Source organism: Bos taurus, chromosome 1, assembly GCF_002263795.3.
Source record: "Bos taurus isolate L1 Dominette 01449 registration number 42190680 breed Hereford chromosome 1, ARS-UCD2.0, whole genome shotgun sequence".
Taxonomy (NCBI): domain Eukaryota; kingdom Metazoa; phylum Chordata; class Mammalia; order Artiodactyla; family Bovidae; genus Bos; species Bos taurus.
In genome coordinates this window covers 13,811,685-13,835,703 of record NC_037328.1, presented here as the reverse complement: position 1 = coordinate 13,835,703, position 24,019 = coordinate 13,811,685, and the positions used below count along the sequence as shown (strand labels likewise).

The 24,019-nt window shown below is 36.9% G+C and overlaps 1 long non-coding RNA gene across 1 annotated transcript in view; it reads right to left on the bottom strand.

Annotated features, from left to right (window-relative positions):
• Positions 1–3,717: 3,717 nt before the first annotated feature.
• The window catches only part of LOC132345454 (uncharacterized), a 76,727-nt gene continuing 56,425 nt past the window's right edge, over positions 3,718–24,019 (bottom strand). The window contains exons 2-4 of the long non-coding RNA XR_009494768.1: positions 6,743–6,908; positions 5,477–5,526; positions 3,718–3,872 (exon numbers count right to left, since the gene is read on the bottom strand). This is a non-coding gene — a long non-coding RNA (uncharacterized lncRNA). The remainder of the gene's footprint in view (positions 3,873–5,476; positions 5,527–6,742; positions 6,909–24,019) is intronic.

Below are 24,019 nucleotides of genomic sequence, written 5' to 3'. Positions count from 1 at the left end.
AACAGGCAAAACATTTCATCTCACCAAAAATTACATTTACCTAAGATAAAATTGTCACAACTCACTTATAAATGTATATTCATGTAATTGACAGAAATAGCTTCATTCTATTCAGAAACAAAGATATAATTTTAGAATGTTTCTATTTAATGTATTTTAAATCCTGTTTATTTTTGAACATTTGAGAGTTTACACTTGAATTTTTAATGTAGAACATCTTTCTAATTCTGGGTGAAGAGCTGAACAATTAGTTTAAATTAATTTTAATTGATTTAGTAATTACTCCTAGGTTATAAACTGTATGATTCATATGGTTTTTCAAAGTATTCTGCAAACTACTAAAAACCTAGAAGCTAGAACAGTTCCAGATACATCAGTTCAGTTTAGTTCAGTTCAGTTGCTCAGTTGTTTCTGACTCTTTGCGACCCCATGGACCACAGCATGCCAGGTATCCCTGTCCATCACCAACTCCCAGAGTTTACCCAAACTCATGTCAATTGAGTCGGTGATGTTATCCAACCATCTCATCCTCTTTTGTCCCCTTCTCCTCCCACCTTCCATGCATATGATGAAATAAAAATTCATATTCTAAAGCAAGTCAAGGAAAACTGAATATAATTGGCCTCTTCTATCCCTACTGCTCTGCATTACACATTGGAAAACTTCCCCAGTGGCAGAAATACCCTCTCAGTCATAAAATGCAACACTGTCTCAGTACCAACAAGGCAACTCCTAAGTAGATAACTTTAATTTTTAATCTTATAAGGGGACAAAGGACTCATTTCTTACTTTGCACACATAGATCTGGATTATGTAAACTGATAGTAACATGCCATTTAATATACAGTGCCAGTCTCAAAAATTTATATAACCATGCTTTAACTCTTCATGGGTGGAACAGTTCTTGGAGCTTTCTGAGAAGCTACTTCTGGGTTATAATTCTCTATTTGAATGAATATAAACTACTGCACAATTACACTCATCTCACAGGCTAGTAAAGAAATGCTCAAAATTCTCCAAGCCAGGCTTCAACAATACATGAACCATGAACTTCCTGATGTTCAAGCTGGTTTTAGAAAAGGCAGAGGAACCAGAGATCAAATTGCCAACACCCACTGGATCATCAAAAAAGCAAGAGAATTCCAGAAAAACATCTATTTCTGCTTTATTGACTATGCCAAAGCCTTTGATTGTGTGGATCACAATAAACTGTGGGAAATTCTGAAAAAGATGGGAATACCAGACCACCTGACCTGCCTCTTGAGAAATCTGTATGTGGGTCAGGAAGCAACAGTTCGAACTGGACATGGAACAACAGACCAGTTCCAAATTGGAAAAGGAGTACATCAAGGCTGTATATTGTCACCCTGCTTACTTAACTTATATGCAGAGTACATCATGAGAAAAGCTGGGCTGGAAGAAACACAAGCTGGAATCAAGATTGCCAGGAGAAATGTCAATAACCTCAGATTTGCAGATGACACCGCCCTTATGGCAGAAAGTGAAGAGAAACTAAAAAGCCTCTTGATGAAAGTGAAAGAGGAGAGTGAAAAAGTAGGCTTAAAGTTCAACATTCAGAGAACGAAGATCATGGCATCCGGTCCCATCACTTCATGGGAAACGGATGGGGAAACAGTGTCAGACTTTATTTTTTTGGGCTCCAAAATCGCTGCAGATGGTGACTGCAGCCATGAAAGTAAAAGACGCTTACTCCTTGGAAGGAGAGTTTTGACCAACCTACATAGCATATTCGAAAGCAGAGACATTACTTTGCCAACAAAGGTCTGTCTAGTCAAGGCTATGGTTTTTCCTGTGGTCATGTATGGATGTGAGAGTTGGACTGTGAAGAAGGCTGAGCGCCAAAGAATTGATGCTTTTGAACTGTGGTATTGGAGAAGACTCTTGAGAGTCCCTTGGGCTGCAAGGAGATCCAACCAGTCCATTCTAAAGGAGATCAGCCCTGGGATTTCTTTGGAAGGAATGATACTGAAGCTGAATCTCCAGTACTTTGGCCACCTCATGCGAAGAGGTGACTCATTAGAAAAGACTCTGATGCTGGGATGGATTGGGGGCAGGAGGAGAAGGGGACAACAGAGGATGAGATGGCTGGATGACATCACTGACTTGATAGATGTGAATCTGAGTGAACTCCAGGAGTTGGTGATGGACATGGAGGCCTGGCGTGCTGTAATTCATGGGGTCACAAAGAGTCGGACATGACTGAGCGACTGAACTGAACTGAATTTCCCATTTCTTTCATAGATTGACTGATTAATTTTTTTCATTTTCACATGGTAGGTGCTCAATATATATTTGTTGAGCATATGGTATTCTTTTCACAATTTTCAGAACATAGTCACATCTTATTAAATTAAAGTTTTTTGCAGTCCCAGCACTAGTAATTCTTCTCCACCTCTGTTTCATGAAATGTATGATAGACTGAATGTATAATTTAGACTGCATAATTTGCCAGAATATTTCTGTTACATTTTTGTCCTAATTCTTGCACTCTTATCAAAGGAAGAGCAGAAAGAGCATTTTTTAATATCAATACTTAAAAAGTAGGCAGAAATGTTTATTGTTTATTTTAATGAGAAAGACATTTAAAAATCTATTCTGATCAAGTTAAAACCTTTTATTTTATTTTTTTCAATACCAAAAAATTTATTTAATTACAATATTTGTACATTTCCCAATTACCAAGAACTTTCCATAGGTGTATAATAACCATTTCCTATAGCCACAGTGTCCTCAAGTTTCCATTATTTTCCTTTCCTTTTTAGTTCATCTGAAAAGTGTTGTCCCGTTCTGCCATTTGGCTCTTCTGGATCTTTTTTTAAAATATAAATTTATTTATTTTAATTGGAGGCTAATTACTTTACAATATTGTAGTGGTTTTGCCATACATTGACATAAATCCACCATGGGTGTATATGTGTTCCCCATCCAGAACCCCCCCCCCCCGCCCCACCTGCCTCCCCATCCCATCCCTCTGGGTCATCCCAGTGCACCTGCCCTGAGCACCCTGTATCATGCATCGAATCTGGACTGATCCATCTTTTCACATATATAATATACATGTTTTAATGCCATTCTCCCAAATCATCCCACCCTCACCCTCTTCCACAGAGTCCAAAAGACTGTTCTATACATCTGTGTCTCTTTTGCTGTCTCGCACATAAGGTTATCATTATCATCTTTCTAAATTCCATATATATGCATTAGTATACTGTGTTGGTGATTTTCTTTCTGGCTTATTTCACTCTGTATAATAGGATCCAGTTTCATCCACCTCATTAGAACTGATTCAAATGCATTATTTTTAATTACTGAGTGATATTCCACTGTGTATAGTACCACAGTTTCTTATCCATTCATCTGCTGATGGACATCTAGGTTGCTTCCATGTCCTGGTTATTATAAACAGTGCTGGGATGAACATTTGAGTACACGTGTCTCTTTCAATTCTGGGGAAGACCTTTTAAAATAAATTATAAGTCTTAGTAGAACACAAAAACAACAGTTGATCATACTCTTTTAGAATAGCAGTAAACATTTTTAAATACAGTGGAGAAAATTACACCCACTGTAGAAAAACTAAGAGATTCAAAATCTGTGATAAATATATGTGATTTGTATGTAAAGGAAGATACAATATTTGTTAAAAGAAAATCTGCATTTGTAACATGTTTGGAAAAACACAGCATTCAGGTCAACATATTTTATTGGCAGTTCTACCTTAGATGGCCAATATTTGCACCAATCTGATCAAGCAGCTTCATCTGCAGAGGCTCATATCCTTGAATTCATCAACTCAAAGTAATTAGCATGCTAGTGGTCTGCCTTTTCTTCTGCCTTCCTTTTTTTTCCCACTAAAGATAAATAACCAAGAGATTAACCTAGGTTCACAGAAGAAGAAAAGCATATAGCTGAATTTTTTTAAAGAATTCCTACCTCTGTATCTCCAATTAGCATATATACACACACACCATATATATATATAAATAAGCAGGTTTATAAATAAGCATGCATATGAATACATGTATATATATGCATATATATGTTAAAATGTAATTTTCAGTGCTGGTAGTAATGTTGTTGAAAAAGACAATTTAAAATAATGGGCAACTTTGCCAATGTTGTACAAATAAATAAACATTTTGAAAAGCAATGGGTGAATGAATTTAACAGTTTGATCACATTCTTCAACACAATTATGCCATAGATAAGAATGCGTCATTGGGGTAAGCTGAATATAGACAGCTTATCACAGAGGATTTGATAATAGAGAAAAGAATGGGGAAAATGTTAACATGTTTGAAATATTTAATAACCAATAATATGAAGTTCATTAATATAATTTAATAACAAGGGTTTTTAGTAGTACACCTTACATTGTTGTCCTGAAACAAAGAGACTGACAGCTATTTCTCTAGCAAAAATAAGTGCATTCAGCATCACGCAAAGAATTGCATTTCTCCGTCTGAAATCATGGTGAGACACATTCAAGTCCCAACACAGAAAAAGGAGAACACTTTTATAGAGGGGGAAAGGAAGAAGAGAAGGATATAGTAAACAACAAAGAGTCCGTGGCTTTTTCTCAGCTGAGTTGTTGCTAGTAAAATAGAAAAGACTTTCTTTTTCCTGTTGGACTCTGTTATCATTCCAGGGCTTGAAGGCTTCCCACTCTAGCCTCACAACTACTTAATTGAGGTTTCTGCTTATTAATTTTTTTAATGTGATACAACCCCTGAAGAAAATTTTACTTGATGTTCATTTTTAATGATGTTTTAGGAGTCGTAATTGATCTTCCCATCATTACAAAATGTCCTCCTTAAGAGTATTCAGAAGATATACCAGTCAATAAATAATAAAGTCATAGATTTTAATGTCAGAAAGCAATTGACCATCTATCCTTAATAATTTCAGATCTCTTTGTCATTTACCACTCATAACATGTACCACTTATACTCCCAAGTAATTCAGTTCAGCTCAGTTCAATCACTCAGTCGTGTTCTACTCTTAGTGACCCCATGGACTTCAACACTCCAGGCCTCCCTGTCCATCACCAATTCCAGGAGTTTACTCAAACTAATGTTCATTGAGTTGGTGATCCCATCAAACCATGTCATCCCCTTCTCCTCCCCAAGTAATGGACAGTCACTAAATCATGAGTAAAGAGACTGGAATATGATGAACTTGGGTAATCAAATTTTGCTTATTTACTTTTTTCATGGGAATAAAAAGTTATATTATCTACTGGGCCTGGATATACAATGGCAAATATTAATTATAGTTTATATGTGTCATCTTCATCCTGCTTAATAAGAAAATGCAGCCGGGGCTTCCCAGGTGGTTCAGTAGCTAAGGGGCTTCTCTGATAGCTCAGTTGTTAAAGAATCCACCTGCAATGAAGGAGACCCAAGTTCAACTCCTGGGTCAGGAAGATCCACTGGAAAAGGGATAGGCTACTCACTCTAGTATTCTTGGGCTTCCTTTGTGTGGCTCAGCTGGTAAAGAATCCACCTGCAATGGGGGAGACCTGGATTTAATCCCTGGATTGAGAAGATGCCCTGGAGAAGGGAAAAGCTACCCACTCCAGTATTCTGGCCCGGAGAATTCCACGGAATGTATAGAGGATAAGACTCCATGCTCCCAATGTGGGAGGCCAAGATTTGATCCTAGTCCCAAGTGGCACTGGTAGTAAAAAATCTGCCTGCCAATGCAGGAGATGCAAGAGACACAGATTCAATCTCTGTGTTGGGAAGATATCCTGGAATAAGAAATGGCACTCCAGTATTCTTGCCTGGAAAATTCAATGGACAGAGTAGCCTAGTGGGTTAGTCTATTGGACCAAAAAAGTCAGACATGACTGAGCGCACAGACACATACTAAGAACTAGATGTCACATACCACAGCTATAGACGCCACATGCCACAAGTAAAGATCCCACATACCACAACTATTAATATGACCTGGTGCAGTCAAATAAATATATAATAAAAGTTAAAAAAAAAGAAAATATAGCCAATGTACACCAGGTTCTCATGACTGCTTTTGTTGAATCACTCTTTCTTTAGGGTGGGAGCAAAAGGTAAAGAAAAGATTATCATTCTCTATTAAATGCTTCCCACAAAGAGTAGACGCTTTGGCAAGTAGTTCCCCTTGTAACACAGTAAATGAATGTGGCTAACATCACCATTATTTTTCCTAGAAATGTACTGTATCTAAAAATGCATTAAAGATGGGCAGAAGAACTAAACAGACACTTTTCCAAAGAGGAAATGCAGATAGTCAACAGGCCATCATAGCAGCATTATTTGGAATTCATCGCAGCATTATTTGCAATTGCCAAGATAGAGAAGCAGCCTAAGTGTCCATCAGTAGATGAATGGATAAAGAAGATGTGGTACATATATATAATGGAATACTACATGCCTGTTCAGTCATGTGCGACTCATTGCTACCCCATGGACTATAGCCTGCCAGGCTCCTCTGTCCATGGTATTCTCCAGGCAAGAACACTATAGTGGGTTGCCATTTCCTGCTCCAACAATAGAATATCAGACAACCATAAGAGAGAATGAAAATTTGCCATTTGCAGCAACCTGGATGGACTTGGAGGGCATTATGTTAAGTGAAGTAAGTCAGAAAGAGAAAGACAAATACTGTAAGATATCATATACGTGTTCAATCTAAAAAATACAACAAACTACTGAATATAACAAAGAAGGAGACTTACAGATATAGAGACCAAACTAGTGGTTACCACTGGGTTCATCGAGGGGTGACACAGGAATGATGAAGCAGGTGGTACAAATTCTTGGATATTAGACAGGCTCAAACATGTATTGTATGGCATTCAGGTTAAAGCCAGTATTCTGTAATAACTGGAAATGGAAGGTAGCCTATAAAATGCATTAAAAATTTTAAAAATACATTAAAATAGAATTGTATATAGACAATAAATACCTTTTCAATGAGCAAATTTTAGAATAAATAGCTGCTTCTTTATACTGTACTGTACTTTTCAAATTTTATAAACTGAGCATATTACCACAGTGAGAATAAAAAAAAAAAAAAAGGCGGTGGGGGAAGGTACTTTCCCAGCCAACAAACATATAAATACAGTTGGTGGGACAACTTTTCTGAACCAATTTATAAATTGCCAAGTAATTTGCATTCTCCAAAGGATAAACTCAGGATCACTTTCAAACACAAAGCTTTTGGAAAGCAAAGAATATTAGTATGCCTATAGACATAAAATGAACATATAATTAATTTATAGGGCTTTTTTGCATTTATCTATATCTTCAAAAATGTGGAATGAAAATAAGTGAATAGAAATTGAACTTCAAACCATTCATATGCTTAAAAAAAATCCACCCCGTCACTGTCAGAGGCTTACTCAAATATCTTAAAGATCAATAAATAAAGCTATAAGTAAGAGGTAACAACACTGGTCAAATACTGCTATAAACATAAACCACATATTACATCTTGTGGGAGTTGTTCCTCTAGGGCAACAGTGCCCAGTGTTTTGGCATCAAGGACCTGTATCCTAGAAGACAATTTTTCCATGGACTATGGCCAGGGGAGAGGGGTGTAGTTTCAGGATGATTCAAGTGTATTATATTTATTGTGCATTTTATTCTTATTATTATTACATCAGCTCCAGCTCAGACCATTAAGCATTAGATCCTGGAGGTATGAAACCCCAACTCTAGCATATCTCTGGGGGAAGATTTTCATAAACAAACATTTTTTTTTTAATATTCATTAAGACTGAGGAAATAGGAAGTTGGTTATTCCCTAGAGTTCTTTCATAAAATGGATGGTGGCAAAATATTTTACATGTTTCTCTGTATATGTGTATGCACATATGAGTACAAATGTGCATTCGTTTATCACTTAAAATTAAAACAAATTAAAGAAATTTTGAATTTTTCTATCTCAATTCTAGAAGAATAACATACTCAAACAGAAACTGGTAGAATAATTTTTGATTGAATATTTTTAAATGATGTTTGGGAAATAAAGAGGATTTGTACAGTCGATGTAATTTCTCCCACCATCAAGGAACTATGCAGAGCAGGAGAGAAAGATTCCCAAGGGTAAATTTTTTGACATCAAGAATGATCTCCCTTTGGGAATTTGAAAGGAGAATTAGGCTCAATTAAATTATGTATAGGTTATGCAAAAAGGATAATTATCTCACTCATTAGCATTGCAGTAAGGAATTATAGCAAATTCTTCTTCTACCAGAGTTGATGATCAACTGTTAACCATTTCCACATTTGAAACCTCTTATTTTCCCTCCTTGCTGGCAGTTCTACTTTAGATAGGTAATGCTTGTACCTGTGGATGCACACTGTAATCAACACAGACACTTGCATTTGATGGATCAACAGAGTAACTGCATGTCTGTGATCTTCCATTATTATCAGCTGTGTTATTCAGTAGCACTCTGCTTATACGTTTGTTGTTGGTCAGTCGCTCAATCCTGTCTGACTCTGTGACCCCATGGACTGCAGTATGCCAGGCTTCCCTGTTCTTCGCCATCTCCCAGAGCTTGCTCAAACTCATGTCCAGTGAGTCAGTGATGCCATCCAATCATCTTGTCCTCTGTCATCCCCTTCTCCTCCTGCCCTCAATCTTTCCCAGCATCAGTCTTTTCAATGAATCAATGAATCATTGAATTCATTGAATTAGTCCAATGAATCAATTATTTTCATCAGGTAGCCAAGGTATTGGAGCATCAGCTTCAGCACGAGTCCTTCTAATAAATATTAAGGATAGATTTCCTTTAGGATTTACTGGTCTGATCTCCTTGCAGTCCAAGGGACTCTCAGGATTCTTCTCCAACACCACAGTTCAAAAGCATCAACTGTTTGTCATTCAGCCTTCTTTGTGGTCCAACTCTCACATCCATACACGACTACTGGAAAAACTACAGCTTTGACTATACAGCCTTTGTTTGCAAAATAATGTCTCTGCTTTCTAATACACTGCCTAGGTTTGTCATAGCTTCAGTATTATTGCCTGGGAAATCTCATGGATAGTGGAGCCTAAAGGGCTACTGTCCATGGGGTCATGAAAGAATCGGACACGACTGAGAGACTAAGCACAGCACAGCACAGTACATATATGTCTCTTGCACCAGAAACTGTATGACTGATATATCTCCACTATTTCATTATATTATTTTAAATCATTAAATTAAAATTAAATTAAAAATTTATGTGGGTATATTTCTGAGTTCTCCATTCTGTTCCATTGATATATGCAACTACTCCTCTGCCAGTACTATGTTATCTTATAGGTTTATTATAAGACAATATCAAATAGTGTGATCCTTGTTATTTTATCCTTCTTTGTCAAGATTTTTTGGGAGGCTTTTAATTTTTTATCCTAGGGCCCAAGATTTTGTGTATAAATAATGTTTTTTCAAGCCAATGAAAATTCCTACTGGAATTTTGGTAAGAATAGTATTAAGACTGGAATCAACTTAGGAAGAATTGATATATTTGTTATGTCAAGTTTCTTTCTTTAAATATCCAATTAAGTCAAATTATAGACATAAACTTCATCAAATGATGCAACACATTTGGGAACAATGATGTAAACCTCCATTTTCTAACTGCTTCCTATTCTTCAATCTTAATTTATTTCCTATCTTAAAATAACTTAGACTACTGTAAAAAGTACTCATCTGCTGGACTAATTATTCAATATGCACTGACATCTTTTTTTGTTGATTTATCTAATTTATTTCCATGCAGTAAATTTGTGTATAAGTCGCTCAATCATATCCAACTCTACAACTCCAAGGACTGTAGCCTGCCAGTATGCTCTGTACTTGGAATTCTCCAGAAAAAAATAATGGAGTGAGGTTGCCATTCTCCTCTCCAGGGGATCTTCCCAACACAGATATCAAACCCAGGACTCCTATATTGCTGGCAGATTTTTATAGTCTTAACCATCAGGGAAGACCATACACTCAGTCAGTTCAGTTGCTCAGTCATGTCTAACTATCTGCAATTCCATGAACTGCAGCATACCAGGCCTCTCTGTCCATCACCAACTGCCAGAGTCTACCAAAACCCATCTCCATTGAGTCAGGGATGCCATCCAACCATCTCATTCTCTGTCGTCCCCTTCTCCTTCTGCGCTCAATCATTGCCAGCATGAGGGTCTTTTAAAATGAGTCAGCTCTTCACATCAGGTGGCCAAAGATTTGGATTTTCAGCTTCAACATCAGTCTTTCCAATGAACACCCAGGACTGATCTCCTTTAGGATGGACCAGTTGGATCTCCTTGCAGTCCAAGGGACTCTCAAGAGTCTTCTCCAACACTACAGTTCAAAAGCATCAATTCTTTGGTGCTCAGCTTTTTTTATAGTCCAACTCTCACATCCATACATGACCACTGGAAAAACCATAGCCTTGACTAGATGGACCTTTGTTGGCAAAGTAATGTCTCTGCTTTTGAATATGCTATGTAGGTTGGTCATAACTTTCCTTCCAAGGAGTAAGCGTCTTTTAATTTCATGGCTGCAGTCACCATCTGCAGTGATTTTGAGGCCAATAAAATAAGTTAAACCATTGTTCCCGCTGTTTTTCCATCTATTTGCCATGAGATGATGGGACTGGATGCCATGATCTTAGTTTTCTGAATGTTGAGCTTTAAGCCAATTTTTTCACCCTCCTCTTTCACTTTCACCAAGAGGCTCTTTAGTTTCTCTTCACTTTCTGCCAAAAAGTGTCATATGCATATCTGAGGTTATTGATATTTCTCCCAGCAATCTTGATTCCAGCTTGTGCTTCCTCTAGCCCAGAATTTCTCATGATGTACTCTGCATATAAGTTAAATAAACAGGGTGACAATATACAGCCTTGACATACTCCTTTTCTTATTTAGAACCAGTCTGTTGTTCCATGTCCAGTTCTAACTGTTGCTTCCTGATCTGTATACAGGTTTCTCAAGAGGCAAGTCAGGTGGTCTGGTATTCTTGTTTCCTTCAGAATTTTCTGCAGTTTATTGTGATCCACACAGCAAAAGTCTTTGGGATAGTCAGTAAGTCAGAAATATATGTTTTTCTGTAACTCTTTTGCTTTTTCAATGATCCAGCAGATGTTGACAATTTGATCTCTGGATCCTCTGCCTTTTCTAAAACCAGCTTGAACATATGGAAGTTCACAGTTCATGTATTGCTGAAGCCTGGACCAGCAATTTGGATAATTTTGAGGATTACTTTACTAGCGTGTGAGATGAGTGCAATTATGCGGTAGTTCGAGCATTCTTTGGCATTGCCTTTCTTTGGGACTGGAATGAAAACTGACCTTTTCCAGTCCTGGGGCCACTGCTGAGTTTTCCAAATTTGCTGGCATATTGAGTGCAGCACTGTCACAGCATCATCTTTGAGGATTTGAAATAGCTCAACTGGAAATCCATCACCTCCACTAGCTTTGTTTGTAGTGATGTTTCCGAAGGCCCAATTGACTTCACATTACAGGATGTCTGGCTCTATGTGAGTGTCAGTGATCACATCATGGTGATTGTCTGGGTCGTGAAAACTTTTTTTGTATTGTTCTTCTGTGTATTCTTCCACCTCTTCTTAATATCTTCTGCTTCTGTTAGGTTCATACCATTTCTGTCCTTCATGGACAGAAATGCATGAAATGCATGAAATCTTTGCATGAAATGTTCTCTTGGCATCTCTAATTTTCTTGAAGATCTCTAGTCTTTCCCATTCTATTGTTTTCCTCTATTTCCTTACATTGATTGCTGAGGAAGGCTTCCTTATCTCTCCTTGCTATTCTTTGGAACTCTGCATTCAAATGGGTATATCTTTCCTTTTCTCCTTTGCTTTTCCCTTCTCTTCTTTTCACAGCTATTTGTAAGGCCTCCTCAGACAAACACTTTGCCTTTTTCCATTTCTTTTTCTTGGGGATAAAATAAGTTATGCCAAAATAAATTAGATAATGGTCCTGAAGGCCCTATGATTCTTGAATTCTATGATTAATTACATGCCTTTTAAGTGAATACTAATTTACTTTTGCTTGTGCATATTTTTACCTTGTTATAGTTACTCTGCATTGTTTTTTCCCTCAGTAAATGCCTAATAACTATCATTTCATTTTTTCTTGTCAGAAAAAAAATGTGCAAGGAAAATATTTTCTTTGACTACATTTTTGACTGGTTTTGATATGCTGTGTTATCTTTAACAGAAAATTTTAGTAATTTGTAATATTTGTGGTAAACTATACCCCTCATCCAAGGTAAGGAGCAGCGGCTGTGGTTTGCTGGAGCAGCGGCTGTGGTTTGCTGGAGCAGCTGTGAAGGGACACCCTACGTCCAAGGTAAGAGAAACCCAAATAAGACGGTAGGTGTTACAAGAGGGCATCAGAGGGCAGATACACTGAAACCATAATCACAGAAAACTAGTCAATCTGATCACAAGGACGACAGCCTTGTCTAACTCAATGAAACTAAGCCATGCTGTGTGGGGCCACCCACGGGTAGGTCATGATGGAGAGGTCTGACAGAATGTGGTCCACTGGAGAAGAGAATGGCAAACCACTTCAGTATTCTTGCCTTGAGAACCCCATGAACAGTATGAAAAGGCAAAATGATAGGATACTAAAAGAGGAACTCCCCAGGTTGGTAGGGGCCCAATATGCTACTGGAGATCAGTGGAGAAATAACTCCAGAAACAATGAAGGGATAGAGCCAAAACAAAAACAATACCCAGATGTGGATGTGACTGGGTGATAGAAGCAAGGTCCAATGCTGTAAGGAGCAATATTGCATAGGAACCTGGAATGTTAGGTCCATGAATCAAGGCAAATTGGAAGTGGTCAAACGAGATGGCAAGAGTGAACGTTGACATTCTAGGAATCAGCGAACTAAAATGGACTGGAATGGGTGAATTTAACTCAAATGAACATTATATCTACTACTGTGGGCAGGAATCCCTCAGAAGAAATGGAGTAGCCATCATGGTCAACTAAAGAGTCCAAAATGCAGTACTTGGATGCAATCTCAAACGACAGAATGATCTCTGTTCATTTCCAAGGCAAAACATTCAATATCACAGTAATCCAAGCCTATGCCCCAACCAGTGATGCTGAAGAAGCTGAACGGTTCTATGAAGACCCACAAGACCTTTTAGAACTAACACCCACCCCAAAAAAAAAAAAAAATTGTCTTTTCATTATAGGGGCCAGGAATGCAAAGTAAGAAGTCAAGAAATACCTGGGGTAACAGGCAAATTGGCCTTGGAATGAAGCAGGGCAAAGGCTAATAGAGTTTTGCCAAGGGAATACACTGGTCATAGCAAACACCCTCTTCCAACAACACAAGAGAAGACTCTACACATGGACATCCCCAGATGGTCAACATCAAAATCATATTGATTATATTCTTTGCAGCCAAAGATGGAGAAGCTCTGTAAAATCAGCAAAAACAAGACTGGAAGCTGACTGTGCCTCAGAGCATGAACTTCTTATTGCCAAATTCAGACTTACATTGAAGAAAGTGGGGAAAACCACTAGACCATTCAGGTATGACCTAAATTAAATCCCTTATGATTATACAGGGGAAGTGAGAAATAGGTTTAAGGGACTAGATCTGATAGATAGAGTGGCTGATGAACTATGGACAGAGGTTTGTGACATTGTACAGGAGAGATGGTCAAGATCATCCCCATGGAAAAGAAATGCAAAAAAGCAAAATGGCTGTCTGGGGAAGCCTTACAAATAGCTGTGAAAAGAAGAGAAGCAAAAAGCAAAGGAGAAATATATATCACATTCATATAGCATGTGAATGCAGATTTCCAAAGAATAGCAAGGAGAGATAAGAAAGCCTTCTTCAGTGATAAATGCAAAGAAATAGAGGAAAACAATAGAATGGGAAAGACTAGAGATGTCTTCAAGAAAGTTAGAGATACCAAGGGAACATTTCATGCAAAGATGGGCTCCATGAAGGACAGAAATGATATGGACCTAACAGCAGCAGAAGATATTAAGAAGAGGTGGAAGAATACACAGGAGAACTGTACAAAAAAGACCTTCATGATCCAGTTAATCACGATGGTGTGATCACTCACCTAGAGCCGGACATCTTGGAATGTAAAATCAAGTGGGCCTTAGGAAGCATCACTACAAACAGACCTAGTGGAGGGGATGGAATTCCAGTTGAGCTATTTCAAATCCTCAAAGATGATGCTGTGAAAGTGCTGCACTCAATATGCCAGCAAACTTGGAAACCTCAGCAGTGGCCACAGGACTGGAAAAGGTCAGTTTTCATTCCAGTCCCATAGAAAGGCAATGCCAAAGAATGCTCAAACTACCACACAATTGCACTCATCTCACACGCTAGTAGAGTAATGCTCAAAAATCTCCAAGCCAGGCTTCAGCAATATGTGAACCGTGAACTTCCTGATGTTCAGGCTTTATTTATGTTTTTATTTTTTTTTAATATTATTTTATTTTTAAACTTTACATAATTGTATTAGTTTTGCCAAATATAAAAATGAATCCATCACAGGTATACATGTGCTCCCCATCCTGAACCCTCCTCCCTCCTCCCTCCCCATACCATCCCTCTGGGTTGTCCCAGTGCACTAGCCCCAATACAGTATACTAACGCATATATATGGAATTTAGAAAGATGATAACAATAACCCTGTGTACAAGACAGCAAAAGAGACACTGATGTATGTAACAGTCTCAAGCTGGTTTTAGAAAAGGCAGAGGAACCAGAGATCAAATTGCCAACACCCACCGGTCATCGAAAAAGCAAGCAAGTTCCAGAAAAACATCTATTTCTGCTCTATTGACTATGTCAAAGCCTTTGACTGTGTGGATCACAATAAACTGTGGGAAATTCTGAAAAAGATGGGAATACCAGACCACCTGATCTGACTCTTGAGAAATCTATATGCAGGTCATGAAGCAACAGTTCGAACTGGACATGGAACAACAGACCAGTTCCAAATTGGAAAAGGAGTACATCAAGGCTGTATATTGTCACCCTGCTTATTTAACTTATATGCAGAGTACATCATGAGACACACTAGGCTGGAAGAAACACAAGCTGGAATCAATATGCTGGGAGAAATATCAATAATATCAGATATGCAGATGACACAACCCTTATGGCAGAAAGTGAAGAGGAACTCAAAAGCCTCTTGATGAAAGTGAAAGAGGAGAGTGAAAACGTTGGCTTAAAGCTCAACATTCAGAAAACGAAGATCATGGCATCTGGTACCATCGCATCATGGGAAATAGATGGGAAAACAGTGGAAACAGTGTCAGACTATTTTTTCGGCTCCAAAATTACTGCAGATGGTGACTGCAGCCATGAAATTAAAAGACGTTTACTCCTTGGAAGGAAAGTTATGACCAACCTACAGAGCATATTGAAAAGCACAGACATTACTTTGCCAACAATGGTTCGTCTAGTCAAGGCTATGGTTTTTCCAGTAGTCATGTATGGATGTGAGAGTTGAACTGTGAAGAAAGCTGAGTGCCGAAGAATTGATGCTTTTGAACTGTGGTGTTGGAGAAGACTCTTGAGAGTCCCTTGGACTGCAAGGAGATCCAACCAGTCCATTCTAACGGAGATCAATCCTGGGTGTTCTTGGAGGGACAGATGCTAAAGGTGAAACTCGAATACTTTGGCCACCTCATGAGAAGAGTTGACTCATTGGAAAAGACTCCAATGCAGGAGGGATTGGGCGCAGGAGGAGAAGGGGACGACAGAGGATGAGATGGCTGGATGGTATCACAGACTCAATGAATATGAATTTGAGTAAACTCCGGGATTTGATGATGGACAGGGAGGCCTGGCGTGCTACAATTCATGGGCTCACAAAGAGTCGGACACGACTGAGGAACTGAACTGAACTGAACTGAATATTTGATAACTTTTAGAATTTTAAAACTTAATTTGAATTATCTGTTATGATTTTGTTTGCTTTCATTGTTTATTTTGGGTGGCTGAGAAGAGAGTTTGCACAAAATCTGTGGCTTCTACTCCATGGAATATGTTGAGATTTGCTTTATTACATAACATATAACTAATCTCATATTTTAGATGATTGCATATTCCCTTTAAAATTTTCAATTTTCTAATATACTTTATTACATACATTCAACAAATAGTATTCAACATTAACTTCCCTGGTGGCTCAGATGGTAAAGTGTCTGCCTACAATATGGGAGACCCAGATTCTATACCTCAGTGGGGAAGTTCTCCTGGAGAAGAAAATAGCAACCCACTCAAGTATTCCTGCCTGGGAAATCCTATGGATGGAGGAGAGTGGTGGGCTGCAGTCCATGGAGTCGCAATGAGTCAGACAGGACTGAGCAACTTCACTTTCACTTTCACTTGTATATATTATCTAAATATCCCGTAACTTTAACATCCACTCTTGTCCTTGTAAAAAGCCCGAATATATAAAGGAAATTAACATTCTAGTGTAAGCCTGCTCAGTTTTAAAGAAGAGCAATCATTTTTTCAGTTCTTAGATCTACATGCAAATGTCTTTAATGGATTATACATTTTATTCAAAATTTATAAAAGTAGGAGTTTATTAGTGTTACGTAATTCAGATATGTTCAGCAATATAGTCTATTCCTGCATATTTTCTTCTTTATTATTTACACTAGGTATCTGTAAACATTTTTTATAAAGGGACAGATAGTAAATCATTTCACTATCATGGGCTTCTTTCACAACTGATCAACTCTAACATGGTAATATTAAAGCAGCCATAGACGGTGGGTAAAGGATTCGGCATGACCATTTTCCAATAATATTTTACTTACAAAAGAAGCACTGAGATGAATCTGGGTGAGAGGCCTTGTTTGCAGACCCCTGACCTACATAATCATTCTGCATAGCTTAGGAGATGGAATGTGAAATCACACACCCATGCACTTTCTTTTTTTTTATCATTTTAAGGAATTTTTTTATGGTGAGGTTGATAAGACACTCTTATTGAGTATGATTACATAAATATATGAGAAGATTTTCATACAAATCAGAATTCTTGTATTTTTTAATGCATTTTAAGAATATAAGTCTAGCAATTTAAAGCCTGAAGTGTTTTGTTTGTTTGTTTTAGAGCCTTGTCTTGTAGAGATGCACATTTATTTTCAAATCATATATTCCTATGTATTTTTTATTGTTTGTTTAAATCTTAATATTTCCAAAATTCGTGCTTTTACATTGATTACTGTTGACCAGTCAGTATTCTAGGTGCTATACCCATAGCAATTGATTTATTTTTCAAAAAGCCCTTTAAGTATCTACAATTAGCAAAGCCATTTAATAAATGAAGAAATTAAAGTTGAGGTTCAAGCTTATGCTGCCTGGCTCTGGCCTGAATGGCCAAAGGGTTTAATCACTTCAATTAACCATTTATCTGGTAACAGACATTTATTAGCCACATTGTTTATGTGAAGTTTCATGTGCATTATCAGAATGGCCCAAGTCAGATTTTGTTCATTGCACCATTTTCTGATTAAGAACAACTCTGTAATGGATTCAAGGAAAGCCAGAAATATTAATCAAAGAGTTTTAAGAAGATTATAATTATTATTGGGGGGAAAGTGAATTCTGTAATTTTATTTTAATATATAGCATGATAGTGACATAAAAAGTATTACCAGCTCATTTTCATTTTCCTGAAATAAGGAAAGAAGCTAAACTGATCAATATCAAATTTATTGAAAGCTATTTGAAAAGAAACTATTGAAATTGGGAAGCATAGAGGATGTGACAAGTTTTCTTCTATGGATCTACTGAAGATAAATATGTTTACTTAAAAGGACATAATTGGATGGCCTCAAAAGATCTCTTTCCACTTTGAAGCACAACTGATAAAAACAATAAAAATTTTGTGTTATGCTTTTACTAATAATAACCTTAAAATTATTTTTGAAATGTTGGAAAGTTATTTAGATCTGCTTAACAATTTTAGCTTCCCTGGTAGCTCAACTGGTAAAGAATCCACCTGAAATGCAGGAGACCCTGATTTGATTCCTGGGTTGGAAAGATCCACTGGAGAAATGATTGGCTACCCACTCCAGTATTCTTGGGCTTCCCTGGGGGTTCAGATGGTAACTAATCTGCCTGCAATGCAGGAGACCTGAGTTTGATCCCTGGGTAGGGAAGATCCCCTGGAGAAGGGAATGGCTACCCCCTCAAGGACGTTGTTTAACTAAAGCTTCATTGTGCTAAATTGTCTACAAGTGGTCCCAACACTGTAAACTAGGTTCCAGAAGTGCATAAGGAGGGGCTGCCGTCTATGGGGTCGCACAGAGTCAGACACGACTGAAGTGACTTGGCAGCAGGAGTAGCAGCAGTGAATATTTGGTTGTATAGAGGACATGGCTCATTAGTGTATTGATTTAAAAGTTTCCATAATCCTAAGCCTATACATTTTCACACACAAACCATTTATAGAATTTTTATTTATATGCTTTTACACTTTATTAAGGAAGTAAGAGGGATGTATAACTCTCATTTTCTAATAAAGAGATGAATAGTAATCTCATGTGGGGAGTGATGGATAATTAAAGATAAAAAGCTTAAAATAACCTTAGCAATAAACAAGTAGTTAGGTTTAGATTTAACAATGGTAATGATATCAGCTACTTCTAGGAACAACTTTTTCTTTACTGAACAATATATACACAAACTGTTTCACATGTAATAAAACTATTAATAGCAATATTTAATAAGGGAGTGCATAATTTTATTATTAGCAAAATTAAACAGTATAAATAAGTATTGTTATTGTTGGTCAGTCACCAAGTCCTGTCTGATGCTTCACAACCCCATGAACTCCAGCATCCCAGGCTTCCCTGTCTGTCACTATCTCCTAGAGTTTTCCCAAGTTCATGTCCATTGCATTGGTTATGCCATCCAACCATCTCATCTTCTGTTACTCTTTTCTCTTTCTGCCTTCAATCTTTTCCAGCATCAGGGTCTTTTCCAATGAGTTTACTGTTTGCATCAGGTGGCCAAAGTATTAGAGCTTCAGTCTCAGCATCACTCTTTCCAATGAATATTCAGGACTGATTTCCTTTAGGATGGACTGGTTTGATCTCCTTGCTTTCCAAGGGACTCTCAAGAGTCTTCTCTGATACCACAGTTCAAAAACATCAATTCTTTGGTGCTCTGGCTTCTTTATTATCCAGCTCTCATAATTGTACATGACTAGTGGGAAGACCATAGCCTTGACTATATGGACCTCTGTTGGCAAAGGTCAGCACACTTTGGCTTTTTAACACACTGCCTAGGTTTCCTGACAAGAAGCAATCATATTTAATTTTGTCTTCTAATTCTAATAAATATTACAGAATGTTCCTTTAAAATGCTTTGTAGACAGGAATATATATATATATATATATATATATATATATATAAGCTTAGCAAAACTCATGGAAGAAATATAGTATTTGATATTTTTCCCAAATATGTGAGCCTGGTGTGCTACAGTCCATGGGGTAGAAAAGAGGTGGACATGACTGAGCACACCCATATACATGAGTTATTAATAGAATAAGACTACTTGTTCAACATTAACATTATAATTTACTGAAGTCACAAAAAAAGAGTTAAACTAATTTCTAATTTTTAATAAATATCTCGTACATAAGTTTAAGAATACATAGGCAGTCCTCTACTATATTATCCAAGAAAAAGAGTTCAACACCACTAAATTGGCTATACAAGTAATGTTAAATTGACTTCTCAAAGCAGAAAAGACCAAAATCAGAAATATGAAAGTGATAAAATAAAAAAAATTTAAAAATCACTGGTAAAGTTAAACATACAGTAGAGAGTGAATCAACCACTTATAAGGCTATTAAGAAGCTTAAAAACAGAAGCAGTAAAGTCAACTATATATTCAATAAATTATTATGGGATGTACAAGACAAAAAGATGCAAAATATGACAAAAATAACATAAAAATGTAGGCTGGTTAGAATTGGTGTGAATTTAAGAGATCATCAACTTAAAATAAGTGCATGTACATGGTTGAATGTAAACTTCATGATAATCACAAACCTAAAACTTACAACGTATATACAAACATACATAAAGAAGAAGGACTCTATACATAGCACTGAAGATAGCTATCAAATCATACAGGAAGAGTGCAAAAGATGAACACTATCAACACCAATACCACAGCCAATAAAACTACAAAAACAACTGGAAAATAATCAACTAAATGGCTGTAAGTATATGCCTATGAATAATTACTTTAAATGTAAATGGACACAATACCCCAATTAAAAGACACAGAATGGCTAAATGAATAAAAGAAGAAAAGACCCATATATACGCTACCTACAAGTAACTCACTTCATATCTAAAAGCACATTAAGACTCAAGGTGAGCAGATGGAAATAGGTATTGTACTCAAATGGAAACAAAAAGGAAGCTATATACTTACATCAGACAACATAGACTTTAAAACAAGTATTGTAAGAAGAGGCAAAGAAGAGCATTGTATAAAATAAAGGGATCAACCCAACAAGATAATTCAGCAATTGTATATACACATACAATCAACAAAGGAGCATCCAAATACATAAAGCCAATATTAACAAATATAGAGGGGAAAATTGACAGTAATACAATAATAGTAGGGGGCTTTAACATCACAGTTATATCAATGAATAAATCATCCAGACTGAATATCAATAAGGAAATGTTGGCCTTAACATATTAGATTACATGGAGAAAAGACAGACTTTTCAATAAGTGGTACTGCAAAAACTGTACAGCTAGATGTAAAAGAATGAAACTAGAACACCTCATAACACCATACACAAAAATAAACTCAAAATGGATTAAAGACTTAAACATAAGGCTAGAAACTGTAAAGCTCCTAGAGGATATGATAAACAGTGTACCCCTTGACATAAATCACAGAAAAATCATCTGTGGTCCACCTTCTAGAATAATGGAAATACAAACAGAAATAAACCAAGTCGGACCTAATTAAAGTTAAAAATTAAAACAACTTAAAAAAAAAAAAAACTCTCAGAATGGGGGAAAATAAAGCAAATGAATCTACTGACAAAGAAGCAATCTCCAAAATACACAAGTAGCTCATACTGCTCAATAGGAGAAAAACAAACAGCCCAATCAAAAAGTGGGCAGATCACCTAAACAGACATTTCTCCAAAGAAAAAAAACAGATGACTAATAAATACATGAAAAGATGATTAACATCACTCATTATTAGAGAAATGCAAATAAAAATTACAATGAGGTATCAACTCACACTGGACAGAATGGCCATTATCAAGAAATCTACAAATAATAAATGCTGGAGAGAGTGTGGTAAAAAGGAAACCTCTTGCACTGTTGGTGGGAATGAAAACTGATACAGCCACTATGGAGAACAGTACAGAGATTCCTTAAAAATCTAGGAATAAAATTACCACATGACCCAATAATCCCACTATTGGTCATATATCCTTAGGAAACCATAATTGAAAAAGACAGGTATCCCAATATTCATTGCAGCAAAATTTACAATAGCTAGAACATGGAAACAACTTAGATATCCATCAACAGATGAATGAAGAAAGCTGTGGAATATATATAAAATGGAATATTACTCAGCCATTAAAAGGGACACATTTTAGTCAGTTCTAATGAGATGGATGGACCTAGAACCTATTATACAGAGTGAAGTAAGTCAGAAAGAAGAAAACAAATATTATATATTAATGAATATGTATGGAATCTAGAAAGATGATACTGATGAATCTATTTGCAGAGCAGCAGTGGAGACACAGACATGGAGAACGGACTTGTGGACACAGTGGGGGAAGGAGAGGGAGGGACAAGTTGAAAGAGTAATGGTGAAACATATATATTACCATATGTAAATTAGACAGCCATGGGAATTTGCTGTAGGATTCATGGAGCTCACATTGGTGCTCTGTGACAACTTAGAAGTGTGGGAGGTGGGAGGGAGATTAAAGAGGGAAGGGACATATGTGTACCTATGCCTGATTCATCTTGATGTATGGCCAAAACCAACACAATATTGTTAAACAATTATCCTCCAATTAAAAATAAAAATTAAACAAGCAAAAACCCCAAACAATCTAAAGTTACACCAAAAGGAACTAGATAAAAAACAAAATCCAAAGTTTGTAGAAGGAAACAATGATAAAGATCAGAGCAGAAATAAATGAAATAGAAGCTAAAAACAAGTTAAAAGAACAATGAAACTAAGAGCTACATCTTTGAAAAGGTAAATAAAATTGATACATCTCTGGCCATACTTAGCAAGAAAAAATTAAAGAGAGTGAGTTGAAATAAATGAAATCAGAAATGGAAGAGAAGTTACATCTGACATTACAGGAAACAAAAACAAAAACAACAACAACAGATTATGAGATTAACTCAAACAATTGTATGTCAATAAAATAAACAATCAAGAAAAATTAAATTCCCAGGAAAATAAAATCTCCCAAGACTAAATCAGGAAAAAATGAAAAAATATGAACAGAACAATTACCAGTAGTGAAGTTGAATCAATAATTTAACTCTCAATAAACAAGCTCAAATTAAATGGTTTCACTTTTGAAAACTACCAAACTTTAAATACAAGCTAACACTCATCCTTTTCAAACTATGCCAAAAAAATTGAATAGGAAGGGATTCTTCTGAATTTATTTTATAAGAGCAGCATCACACAAATACTAAAATGAGACAAACATGACAAACACATACACAATTACAGGTCAATATAACGTTTTTGATAAATATGATGCAAAAATCCTCAACAAAATATTAGCAAGTAGAATTCAACAATACACTGAAAGGTTCATATCAAGTAATTCATATCAAGTTGATCATCAGTTCAGTTCAGTTCAGTTGCTCAGTTGTATCCGACTCTTTGCGAGCCCATGAATTGCAGCACGCCAGGCCTCCCTGTCCATCATCAACTTCCTCTAAGGAACAAGACAAAGGTGCAGCTCTCACCACTGTTATTCAACATAGTATTGGAAATTTTAGCCACAGTATCAGACAAGATAAATCAGATCAGATCACTCACTCAGTCATGTCCAACTCTTTGCGACCCCACGAACTGCAGCACGCCAGGCCTCCCTGTCCCTCACTAACTCCTGGAGTTCACTCAGACTCACGTCCATCCAGTCAGTGATGTCATCCAGCCATCTCATCCTCTGTCGTCCCCTTCTCCTCCTGCCCCCAATCCCTCCCAGCATCAGAGTCTTTTCCAATGAGTCAACTCTTTGCATGAGGTGGCCAAATTATTGGAGTTTCAGCTTTAGCATCATTCCTTCCAAAGAAATCCCAGGGCTGATCTCCTTCAGAATGGACTGGTTGGATGTCCTTGCAGTCCAAGGGACTCTCAAGAGTCTTCTCCAACACCACAGTTCAAAAGCATCAATTCTTCAGCGCTCAGCCTTCTTCACAGTCAAGATAAATAAATAATAGCAATCCACAATCTACAGTTTGAAAGATAGAGCTAAATCATGTCTGACTCTTGCAATCCCATGAACTGCAGCCTGTCAGGCTCCTCCATCCACGGGATTCTCCAGCTAAGAATACTGGAGTAGGTTGCTGTTTCCTTCTCCAAGGGATTTTCCTGACCCAGGAATTGAACCCACATCTGCCACATAGCAGGCAGATTCTTTACTAGCTGAGCCACCACAGAAGCCCAAGATGTAAAATTGTCACTTTTTGCCAATGATGTAATACTCTACAGAGGAAAATCCTAGAGATACCATAAAGCCATTAGAGCTAATAAATGAATTCTATAAATTTTCAGGATGTAGAATTCTATACATTCTATTAATTTTCAGAATTCTGTAAATTCACAGAATTCTATAAATTCTAGGATGAATTCTAGAAATTGGCTGCATTTTATTCAAAAGCAATGAATTATCAGAAAGAAAAAAATGAAAGCAATCCCATTTATAATTGCATCAAAAGGAATAGCTGG